Below are 12,297 nucleotides of genomic sequence, written 5' to 3'. Positions count from 1 at the left end.
GCGGCCTTCAGGTAGTACTTCCAAAGTCCACACTTTGTTTTCATACATAGATCCTATCTCGGATTTTATGGCCTCCAGCCATTTGTTGGAATCCTGGCCCACCATTGCTTCTTCATAATTCGCAGGCTCATTGTCGGCCAACAACATAATTGATAAGACGGGATTACTGTACCACTCTGGAGCAGTACACGACCCCGTCGACCTGCGAGGTCCGACAGGAACTTGATCCGGATTTTCATGATCATCATCATTAACTTCTTCCTTAACCGGCGTCGCAACAACATGGGTTTTCCCTTCCCCTGCGCCACCATCCAGAGGGATGAGAGGTTCGACAACCTCATCAAGTTCTATCTTCCTCCCACTCAATTCTCTCGAGAGAAACTCCTTCTCGACAAAAGCTCCGTTCTTAGCAACAAACACTTTGCCCTCAGATTTGAGATAGAAGGTATACCCAACTGTATCTTTTGGCTAACCTATGAAGACGCACTTTTCCGCTTTGGGTTCCAGCTTTTCAGGCTGAAGCTTTTTGACATAAGCATCACATCCCCAAACTTTAAGGAATGACAACTTTGGTCTTTTGCCATACCACAGTTCGTATGGTGTCGTCTCAACGGATTTTGATGGTGCCCTATTTAAAGTGAATGCAGTTGTTTCTAATGCATAACCCCAGAACGATAACGGCAAATCGGTAAGAGACATCATAGATCGCACCTTCTCTAATAACGTACGGTTACGATGTTTGGACACACCATTACGCTGTGGTATTCCTCACGGTGTCAACTGTCAAACAATTCCACATTGTCTTAAGTGAGCACCAAACTCGAAACTCAGATATTCACCCCCACGATCAGACCGTAGGAACTTGATCTTCTTGTTACGATTATTTTCGACTTCACTCTGAAATTGTTTGAACTTTTCAAATGTTTCAGACTTGTGCTTCATCAAGTAGACATAACCATATCTACTCAAATCGTCAGTGAAGGTGAGAAAATAACGATATCTGCTGCGTGCCTCCACACTCATCGGACCACACACATCGGTACGTATGCTTTCGAACAAGTCACTTGCACGCTCCATTGTTCCGGAGAACGGAGTTTTAGTCATCTTGCCCATGAGGTATGGTTCGCACATGTCAAGTGAATCAAAGTCAAGTGACTCCAAAAGTCCATCGGTATGGAGTTTCTTCATGCGCTTTACACCAATATTACCTAAGCGGCAGTGCCATAAAAACATGGCGCTATCATTGTTAACTCTAACTCTTTTGGTCTCAATGTTATGTATATGTGTATTATCACTATCAAGATTCAATATGAACAATCCTCTCACATTGAGTGCATGACCATAAAAGATATTACTCATAGAAATAGAACAACAATTATTCTCTGACTTAAACGAGTAACCGTCTCGCAATAAACAAGATCCAGATATAATATTCATGCTTAACGCAGGCACCAAATAACATTTATTCAAGTTCATAACTAATCCTAATGGTAACTGAAGTGAAACTGTGCCGACGGCGATTGCATCAACCTTGGAACTATTTCCTACGCGCATCGTCACTTCATCCTTCGCCAGCCTTCGCTTATTCCGCAGTTCGTGTTTCGAGTTGCAAATATGAGCAACAGAACCGGGATCGAATACCCAGGCACTACTACGAGAGCTGGTTAAGTACACATCAATAACATGTATATTGAATATACCCGATTTTTCTTTGGCCGCTGATGTCTACTATGCAACCTTCTCCTTGTAGACGTTGTTGGGCCTCCAAGTGTAGAGGGTTGTAGGACCGTAGCAATTTTCCCTCAAGTGGATGACCTAAGGTTTATCAATACGCGGGAGGTGTAGGATGAAGATGGTCTCTCTCAAGCAACCCTGCAACCAAATAACAAAGAGTCTCTTGTGTCCCCAACACACCTAATACAATGGTAAGTTGTATAGGTGCACTAGTTCGGCGAAGAGATGGTGATACAAGTGCAATATGGATGGTAGATATAGGTTTTTGTAATATGAAATTACAAAAACAGCAAGGTAACAAATGGTAAAAGTGAGCACGAATGGTATTGCAATGCGTGGAAACAAGGCCTAGGGTTCATACTTTCACTAGTGAAGTTCTCTCAACAATGATAACATAAGTGGATCATATAACTAGCCCTCAACATGCAACAAAGAGTCACTCCAAAGTCACTAATAGCGGGGAACAAACGAAGAGATTATTGTCGGGTACGAAACCACCACAAAGTTATTCTTTCTGATCAATCTATACAAGAGTCCGTAGTAAAATAACACGAAGCTATTCTTTCCATTCGATCCATCATAGAGTTCGTACTAGAATAACACCTTAAGATACATATAAACCAAGATCCTAATGTCACCTAGATACTCCATTGTCACCTCAAGTATCCGTGGGCATGATTATACGATATGCATCACATAATCTCAGAATCATTTATTCAACCAACACATAGAACTTCAAAGAGTGCCCCAAAGTTTCTATCGGAGAGTCAAAATGTGTGCCAACCCTTATGCATAGGTTCCCAATGTAACGAACCCGCAAGTTGATCACCAAAACATACATCGAGTACTCACATGAATCAAACGTGTGCCAACCCATATGCATAGGTTCCCAAAGTCACAAACCCGCAAGTTGATCACAACAGATAGACACGTGCAAGACATACATCAAGTGTTCTCAAAGACTCAATCCGATAAGATAACTCCAAAGGGGAAACTCAATTCATTACAAGAGGGAGAGGGGGGAGAACATCATAAGATCCAGCTATAGTAGCAAAGCCCATGGTACATCAAGATCAAGACATCTCAAGAACACGAGAGAGAGAGATCAAACACATAGCTACTGGTACATACCCTCAGCCTCGAGGGAGAACTACTCCCTCCTCGTCATGGAGATCGCTAGGACGATGAAGATGGCCACCGAAGATGGATTCCCCCTCCGGCAGGGTGCTGGAACGGGCTCTAGATTGGTTTTTGGTGGCTAAAGAGGCTTGCGGCGGCGGAACTCCCGATCTAGGTTTCTTTTTGGGGGTTTCTGAATTTATAGGAATTTATGGCGGTGGAATTACGTCGGTTGGGTCCACGAGGAGGTCACAAGCCTGGTAGGCGCTGCCTAGGGGGGTCGTGGCGGCCTCAGGGCTTGTGACTCCCTCGTGGCTCTTTTTGCCTTCTTCCAAAAATTCGGGGGTCTCTTTTGGTCCAAAAAAATCCTCGTAAAGTTTCATTCCATTTGGACTCCGTCTGAAAAAGGGTCAAAAACACGAAAAAAACTGAAACTGGCACTTGGCACTGAGTTAATAGGTTTGTCCCAAAAAAGATATGAAATAGCATATTCATGCATAGAAAACATCCAAAGTTGACAAGATAATAGCATGGAACCATCAAAAATTATAGATACGTTGGAGACGTATCAAGCATCCCCAAGCTTAACTCCTGCACGTCCTCGAGTAGGGAAGTGATAAAGAATGATTTTTTGTTGTTGCATGCTACCTAGCATAGTTGTCCTTTATAACTTCTCTCATGTGACATGAATGTTCAGATCCGTTAGATTCAAAACAATAGTTTGCTATTGATGTGGAGACAATAATACTTCAAGCAAGCTAGCAAGGTAATCATGAACTTTCAAAATAACAAGGCCAAAAGAAAGTTATCCCTACAAAATCATATAGTCTGGCTATGCTCTATCATCCTTGCACAACGAATTTAAATCATGCACAACCTCGGTATTGGCCAAGTAATTGTTTTCACACCTTTACTTTCTCAAACTTTTTCAACTCTCACGCAATACATGAGCATGAGCCATGGTTATAGCACTATAGGTGGAATGGAGTGGTGGAGGTTGTGAGACCAAAAAGGAGAAGATGGTCACATTGACTAGGCATATCAATGAGCTGTGGAGATGCTCATCAATAGATATCAATGTGAATGAGTAGGGATTGCCATACAAATGATGCACTAGAGCTAGGAGTATGTGAAAGCTCTTAAAGAAAACTAGTGGGTGTGCATCCAACTTGCTTGCTCACGAAGACCTAAGGCAATTTTGAGGAAGCCCATCATTGGAATATACAAGCCAAGTTATATAATGAAAATTTCCCACTAGCTATATGGTGGTGACAAAACGAGAGACTCTCAATCATGAATATCATGGTGCTTAATATGAAGCACAAGTGTGGAAAGGAGATAGTAGCATTGTCCGTTCTCTCTTTTTCTCTCATTTTTTGGTGGGCTCTTTGGCCTCTTATTTTATTTTATTTTTATTTTTGTGGGCATCTTTGGCCTCTTTTTGTAAATGGGCTTTGCTGGCCTCTTTTATTTCCTCACATGGGACAATGCTCCATCAATGATGATCATCACACTTACAACTCAAAACTTAGAGCAATGATGACTCTATATGGAATGCCTTCGGTAGTGTACCATGACACTGATCTAGCATGGCATAGACATCAATGGAAACATCATGCTAGCTATCTTATGATCATGCAATGGCAATGTAGAAGTTGTGGCACATGTCATGGTGGTAGTTGCATGGCAATATATCTCGGAATGGTTTTGAAAAAGCCATAGTAGGTAGGTATGGTGGATGTTTTGAGGGAGGCTAATGGTGGTTTTATGCACCAGCGAAAGTTGCACGGCACTAAAGAAGATAGTGATGGTGGAAGGTGAAAGTAGGTAGGTATGGTGGATGTTTTGAGGGAGGCTAATGGTGGTTTTATGCACCAGCGAAAGTTGCACGGCACTAAAGAAGATAGTGATGGTGGAAGGTGAAAGTACATCTAAACCATGGACTCAACATTAGTCAAGAAGAACTCATATACTTGTTGCAAAAGTTTTATTAGTAATCGAAACAAAGCATTCAACGCATACTCCTAGGGGAAGGGTTGGTAGGTATAAACCATCGCGCGATCCCGACCGCTACACAAAGGATGACAATCAATAAACTAATCATGCTCAAACTTCATCACATAGCGGCTCACCATACGTGGATGCTACGGGAATCACTAACTTCAACACAAGTATCTCTAGATTCACAACACCATACTAACATAACCTAAATATTACCACAACCACATCTCAAAACTAATTGAGAGGAATCAAGCTTCTCTTTCTACTCAATGCACATGAAGATGGAAGTTTTCGTATCCCTTTGGATAACTACCACTTTTGGGACTACTTTCATAGCATAAGACAACTACCAAGCCACACACCGTTGTGCTCTAAAAGATATAAGTGAAGCACATAGAGCAAAATCAACTAGCTCTAAAGATATAAGTGAAACACATGTGAGCTGAATTGCCTAACTCAAAGGATATAAGTGAAGCTCGACAAAATCACGGTGAGTGCATGTCTCTCTCTCTAGGTGTGCAGCAAGGAAGATTGTGACACAACAAAAATAAAAGACTCCTACGATACAAGACGCTCCTAGCAAAACACATATCATGTGGTGAATAAAAATATAGCTCCAAGTAACATTACCGATGGATTGAAGACGAAAGAGGGGATGCCTTCCCGAGGCATCCCCAAGCTTAGGCTTTTTAGCATCCTTGAATCAACTTGGGGTGCCTTGGGCATCCCCAATCTTGAGCTCTTGCCACTCTTTATCTCTTTGTCCATAAGAACTTCACCCAGAACTTGAAAACTTCACAACACAAAACTTAAACAGAAACTCGTGATATCATTAGTATAAGAAAGCAAATCACCACTTCCTTAGGTACTGTAGCAAACTGAAATTCTACTTCTGTTGGTGTTGGGTTGCTGTATTTTCACTTTTCCATGGCTAGTACCCTCCGATACTATCCATAGTTTCATCAAAATAAGCAACCAACTCAACAAAAACAGAATCTGTTAACAGCAGACCAGTCTGTAGCACTCTGTATACTTCGTATACTTCTGGTAATTCAAAACATCTGAAACATTACTACATTCTGAATAAATTTCATAGAAATCAGCAGAAAAAAGAATCAACTCAAAAGCTCTTACAGAATAAAAATGAAAATTATTTTCGTGAGAAGAAAGTTTCTATCTTTTTCCAGCATGATGAAACAATCATCACCAAGACTAATCATAACGGTTTTGCTTGGAACAAACACAAAAATAAAGAAAAAAGACACAATCATAACAGAATTATGATGGTGTAGAGAAAACAAAACAGGAAGCAAAAAGCAAAGAAAAATTTATTCATTGGGTTGCCTCCCAACAAGCGCTATCGTTTAACGCCCTTAGCTAGGCATTGATTTCAATGATGCTCACATAAAAGGTAAGGATTGAAATACAACGAGAGCATCATGGAACAAATGGATAGCACATTTAAGTCTAACCCACTTCCTATGCATAGGGATTTTGTGATCAAACAATTTATTGGAGCAAGAATCAACTAGCATAGGAAGGCAAAACAAGCATAGCTTCAAAAATTTCAACATATGGAGAGGAAGCTTGATACTATTGCAATAAGTAGAAGCATAAGATCCTCTCTCATAGTAATTTTCAGTAGCATCATGAATGAATTCAACAATATAACCAGCACCTAAGGCTTTCTTTTCATGATCTACAAGCATAGGAATTTTACTACTCTCCACATAAGGAAATCTATTCTCAAGAATAGTAGCGGGAGTATCGTAAAAGACTTGAGCACTACAAATTGTGTCCACAATGAAAAAGCAAGGTTTAGCAAAGGGGTTCTCGAGAGTATGACAAGTTTTATCATCCCTCTTCTTTAAAGCATAAGTATCCTCACAATAATCATCATAGATAGGGGGCATGCTTTCATCAAAATAATTTTGATCATTCAAAGTGGCACAACTAAAAAGATCATCTTCATCAAATATAGCATCCCCAAGCTTGTGGCTTTGCATATCATTAGCATCATGGGTATTCAAAGAATTCATGCTAAGGACATTGCAATCATGCTCATCATTCACATATTCTATGCCAAGCATTCTATGTAATTTTTCTTTCAGCACTTGAGCACAATTTTCCTTCCCATCATGCTCACGAAAGACACTGAAAAGATGGAGCATATGAGGCATCCTCAATACCATTCTTTTGTAGTTTTCTAGCGAAAGAACAAGAAACAAAAATATCCGATTGCAAGACTTAAAGATATACCTTCAAGCGCTAACCTCCCCGGCAACAGCGCCAGAAAAGAGCTTGATGTCTACTACGCAACCTTCTCCTTGTAGACGTTGTTGGGCCTCCAAGTGCAGAGGGTTGTAGGACAGTAGCAATTTTCCCTCAAGTGGGTGACCTAAGGTTTATCAATCCGCGGGAGGCTAGGATGAAGATGGTCTCTCTCAAGCAACCCTGCAACCAAATAACAAAGAGTCTCTTGTGTCCCCAACACACCTAATACAATGGTAAGTTGTATAGGTGCACTAATTCGGCGAAGAGATGGTGATACAAGTGCCATATGGATGGTAGATATAGGTTTTTGTAATCTGAAATTACAAAAACAGCAAGGTACCAAATGGTAAAAGTGAGCACGAACGGTATTGCAATGCGTGGAAACAAGGCCTAGGGTTCATACTTTCACTAGTGAAGTTCTCTCAACAATGATAACATAATTGGATCATATAAATAGCCCTCAACATGCAACAAAGAGTCACTCCAAAGTCACTAATAGCGGGGAACAAACGAAGAGATTATTTTCGGGTACGAAACCATCAAAAAGTTATTCTTTCTGATCGATCTATTCAAGAGTCCGTAGTAAAATAACACGAAGCTATTCTTTCCGTTCGATCCATCATAGAGTTTGTACTAGAATAACATCTTAAGATACATATCAACCAAGACCCTAATGTCACCTAGATAATCCATTGTCACCTCAAGTATCCGTGGGCATGATTATACGATATGCATCACATAATCTTAGAATCATCTATTCAACCAACACATAGAACTTCAAAGAGTGCCCCAAAGTTTCTACCGGAGAGTAAAACGTGTGCCTACCCCTATGCATAGGTTCCCAATGTCACGAACCCGCAAGTTGATCACCAAAACATACATCGAGTACTCACATGAATGAGACGTGTGCCAACCCATATGCATATGTTCCCAATGTCACAAACCCGCAAGTTGATCACAGTAGATAGACACGTGCAATACATACATCAAGTGTTCTCAAAGACTCAATCCGATAAGATAACTCCAAAGGGGAAACTCAATTCATTACAATAGGGAGAGGGGGAACAACATCATAAGATCCAACTATGGTAGCAAAGCCCATGGTACATCGAGATCAAGACATCTCAAGAACACGAGAGAGAGAGATGAAACACATAGCTACTGGTACATAACCTCATCCTTGAGGTAGAACTACTCCCTCCTAGTCATGGAGATCGCCAGGATGATGAAGATGGCCACCAGAGATGGATTCCCCCTCCGGCAGGGTGCTGGAATGGGCTCCAGATTGGTTTTTGGTGGCTACAGAGGCTTGCGGCGGCGGAACTCCCGATCTAGGTTTCTTTTTGGGGGTTTCTGAATTTATAGGAATTTATGGCGGTGGAATTACATCGGTTGGGCCCACGAGGAGGTCACAAGCCTGGTAGGCGCCGCCTAGGGGGTGGTGGTGGCCTCAGGGTTTGTGACTCCCTCGTGGCTCTTCTGGCCTTCTTCCAAAGCTTCGGGGGGTCTCTTTTGGTCCAAAAAAATCATCGTAAAGTTTCATTCCGTTTGGACTCTGTCTGAAAAGGGTCAAAAACACGGAAAAAACAGAAACTGGCACTTGGCACTGAGTTAAGAGGCTAGTCCCAAAAATGATATAAAATAGCATATTCATGCATATAAAACATCCAAAGTTGACAAGATAATAGCATGGAACCATCAAAAATTATAGATACGTTGGAGACGTATGAGCCGCCTTCTTATCAGCCAGATACTTGGGGCAGTTGCGCTTCTAGTGACCCATACCCTTGCAATAATAGCACTCCGTTTCAGGCTTAGGTCCAGCTTTGGGCTTCTTCGTCGGATTGGCAACAGGATTGCCGCTCTTCTTCGAATTACCCTTTTTTCCTTTGTCGTTTCTCTCAAAACTAGTGGTCTTATTCACCATCAACACTTGATGCTCTTTACGGAGTTCTGACTCTGCGACTTTCAGCATCGCGAATAACTCGCCGGGTGACTTGTTCATCCCTTGCATGTTATAGTTCAACACAAAGCCCTTATAGCTTGGTGGCAGTGGTTGAAGAATTCTGTCAGTGATAGCCTCTTGCGGGAGTTCAATCCCTAGCTCAGCTAGACGGTTTGAGTACCCAGACATTTTGAGCACATGTTCACTGACAGACGAATTCTCCTCCATCTTGCAAACATAGAATTTATCAGAGGTCTCATACCTCTCGATCCGGGCGTTCTTCTGAAAGATAAACTTCAACTGCTGGAACATCTCATATGCTCCATGACGCTCAAAGCGACGTTGAAGTCCGGGCTCTAAGCCATACAAGACTGCACATTGAACTACTAAGTAGTCCTCCTTGCGTGTTAACCAAGCGTTCTTAACATCTTGGTCAGCCGCGGCAGGTGGTTCATCTCCTAGTGCAGTATTAAGGACATAATCCTTCTTCCCAGCTTGCAGGAGCAACTTAAGATTACGAGCCCAGTCTACAAAGTTGCTTCCATCATCTTTCAACTTAGCTTTCTCTAGGAACGTATTAAAATTCAGGGGGACTGTCGTGTGAGCCATTGATCTACAACACAAATATATTCAAAGTGGACTTAGACTATGTTCAAGATAATTAGAGTTTAACTAATCAAATTACTTGCTAAACTCCCACTCAAAAATTACATCTCTCTAGTCATTTGAGTGGTTCATGATCCAATTCCACTAGCTCAAGTCCGATCATCACGTGAGTTGAGGATAGTTTCAGTGGTAAGCATCCCTATGCTAATCATATCAACTATATGATTAATGATCGACCTTTCGGTCTCATGTGTTCCGAGGCCATGTCTGCACATGCTAGGCTTGTCAAGCTTAAGCCGAGTGTTTCGTGTGTGCAACTGTTTTGCACCCGTTGTATGTGAACGTTGAGTCTATCACACCCGATCATCACGTGGTGTCTCGAAACGACGAACTGTAGCAACGGTGCACAGTCGGGGAGAACACAATTTCGTCTTGAAATTTTAGTGTGAGATCACCTCATAATGCTACCGTCGTTCTAAGCAAAATAAGGTGCATAAAAGGATTAACATCACATGCAATTCATAAGTGACATGATATGGCCATCATCATGTGCTTCTTGATCTCCATCACCAAAGCACCGGCACGATATTCTTGTCACCGGCGCCACACCATGATCTCCATCAACGTGTCGCCATCGGGGTTGTCGTGCTACTCATGCTATTACTACTAAAGCTACGTCCTAGCAATATAGTAAACGCATCTGCAAGCACAAACATTGGTTTAAAGACAACCCTATGGCTCGTGCCGGTTGCCGTACCATCGACGTGCAAGTCGATATTAACTATTACAACATGATCATCTCATACATCCAATATATGAGATCACATCGTCGGCCATATCACATCACAAGCATACCCTGCAAAAACAAGTTAGACGTCCTCTTATTGTTGTTGCATGTTTTACGTGGTTGCCATGGGTATATAGTAGGATCGCATCTTACTTACGCAAACACCACAACGGAGATGTATGAATTGCTATTTAACCTCTCTCCAAGGACCTCTTCGGTCAAATCCGATTCAACTAAAGTTGGAGAAACCGACACTCGCCAGTCATCTTTGAGCAACGGGGTTGCTCGTAGCGATGAAACCAGTCTCTCGTAAGCGTACGAGTAATGTCCGTCCGAGCCGCTTCGATCCAACAATACCGCGGAATCAAGAAAAGACTAAGGAGGGCAGCAAATCGCACATCATTGCCCACAAAAACTTTTGTGTTCTACTCGAGATGACATCTACGCATGAACCTAGCTCATGATGCCACTGTTGGGGAACGTCGCATGGGAAACAAAAAAATTCCTACGCGCACGAAGACCTATCATGGTGATGTCCATCTACGAGAGGGGATTTCCGATCTACGTACCCTTAGAGATCACATAGTAGGAAGCGTTAAGAAACGCGGTTGATGTAGAGGAACATCCTCATGTCCCTCGATCCGCCCCACGAACGGTCCCACGAACCGTCCCGCGATCCGTCCCACGATCCGCTCCGATCTAGTGCCGAACGGACGATACCTCCGCGTTCAGCACACGTACAGCTCGACGATGATCTCGACCTTCTTGATCCAGCAAGAGAGACGGAGAGGTAGATGAGTTCTCCGGCAGCGTGACGGCGCTCCGGAGGTTGGTGGTGATCTATTCCAGCAGGGCTCCGCCCGAGCTCCGCAGAAACGCGATCTAGAGGAAAAACCGTGGAGGTATGTGGTCGGGCTGCCGTGGCAAAGTTGTCTCAAATCGGCCCTAATACCTCAGTATATATAGGAGGGAGGGGAGCGACCTTTCCTTGAGGCTCAAGGGAGCCCCAAGGGGTCGGCTGAAGGGGGGAGGAGGAATCGTCCTCCAATCCTAGTCCAACTAGGATTGGAAGGTGGAGTCCTTCCCTTCCTTCCCACTTCCCACTTTTTTTCTTTTCTCTTTGATTTTTCTTCTACTGCGCATAGGGCCTCTTGGGCTGACCCACCAGCCCACTAAGGGGCTGGTGCGGCACACCTAAGGCCTATGGGCTTCCCCCGGGTGGGCTGCCCCCCCCCCCCGGTGAACATCCGAAACCCATTCGTCACTCCCGGTACATTCCCGGTAATGTCGAAAACTCTCCGGTAATCAAATGAGGTCATCCTATATATCAATATTCGTCTCCGGACCATTCCGAAAACCCTCGTGATGTCCGTGATCTCATCTGGGACTCAGAACAACATTCGGTAACCAACCATATAACTCAAATACGCATAAAACATCGTCGAACCTTAAGTGTGCAAACCCTGCGGGTTCGAGAACTATGTAGACATGACCCGAGAGACTCCTCGGTCAATATCCAATAGCGGGACCTCGATGCCCATATTGGATCCTACATATTCTCCAAAGATCTTATCGGTTGAACCTCAGTGCCAATGATTCATATAATCCCGTATGTCATTCCCTTTGTCCTTCGGTATGTTACTTGCTCGAGATTCGATCGTCAATATCCACATACTTATTTCAATCTCGTTTACCAGCAAGTCTCTTTAATCGTTCCATAATACAAGGTCCCGTGACTTACACTAAGTCACATTGCTTGCAAGGCTTGTGTGTGATGTTGTATTACCGAGTGGGCCCCGAGATACCTTTCCGTCACACAGAGTGACAAATC

The sequence above is a fragment of the Hordeum vulgare genome, chromosome 2H (assembly GCF_904849725.1).
Source record: "Hordeum vulgare subsp. vulgare chromosome 2H, MorexV3_pseudomolecules_assembly, whole genome shotgun sequence".
Taxonomy (NCBI): Eukaryota; Viridiplantae; Streptophyta; class Magnoliopsida; order Poales; family Poaceae; genus Hordeum; species Hordeum vulgare.
Note: the sequence above shows the minus strand (reverse complement) of the source record.